This window comes from Oncorhynchus gorbuscha, linkage group LG11, assembly GCF_021184085.1.
Source record: "Oncorhynchus gorbuscha isolate QuinsamMale2020 ecotype Even-year linkage group LG11, OgorEven_v1.0, whole genome shotgun sequence".
Lineage (NCBI taxonomy): Eukaryota > Metazoa > Chordata > Actinopteri > Salmoniformes > Salmonidae > Oncorhynchus > Oncorhynchus gorbuscha.
The window spans coordinates 49856690-49857097 of record NC_060183.1 but is presented as its reverse complement, the minus strand read 5'-3'; positions in this window follow the sequence as shown (position 1 = coordinate 49857097).

The window sequence follows — 408 nt, the reverse complement described above, 5'->3', positions numbered from 1 at the left end:
ACCCACACTAACACGCCTTGCTAGTCAATCGAAAGCATCGAGGAGCTAGATAACTTAGGCTACTAAATCTACCTTCTTGATTGGCCGGGACCAGTTCTAAAAAAAAAGTTTCCGCCAGGATACACTTATAGCCAATAACCTCCCAGAAAGGTTGAGAACGTCATGTAAATGGGATGTGGAGGCTTTCACAGCCCTCACTCACTGCTCTCATGGATCAATATCATCAACTCAAAACAACATGATACAATCTGGAGATTTAATGGAAGCCTATAGAACTATCTGTTGACACACAGTTCGGGATACTCATCAGTACAGCACAAGACATGCAACCAAAGGACTCTTCACAGTCCCCAGGTCCAGAACAGAGGCTGGGAAACTCTACATGGAACTCTCTGCCACCCCTGGTAA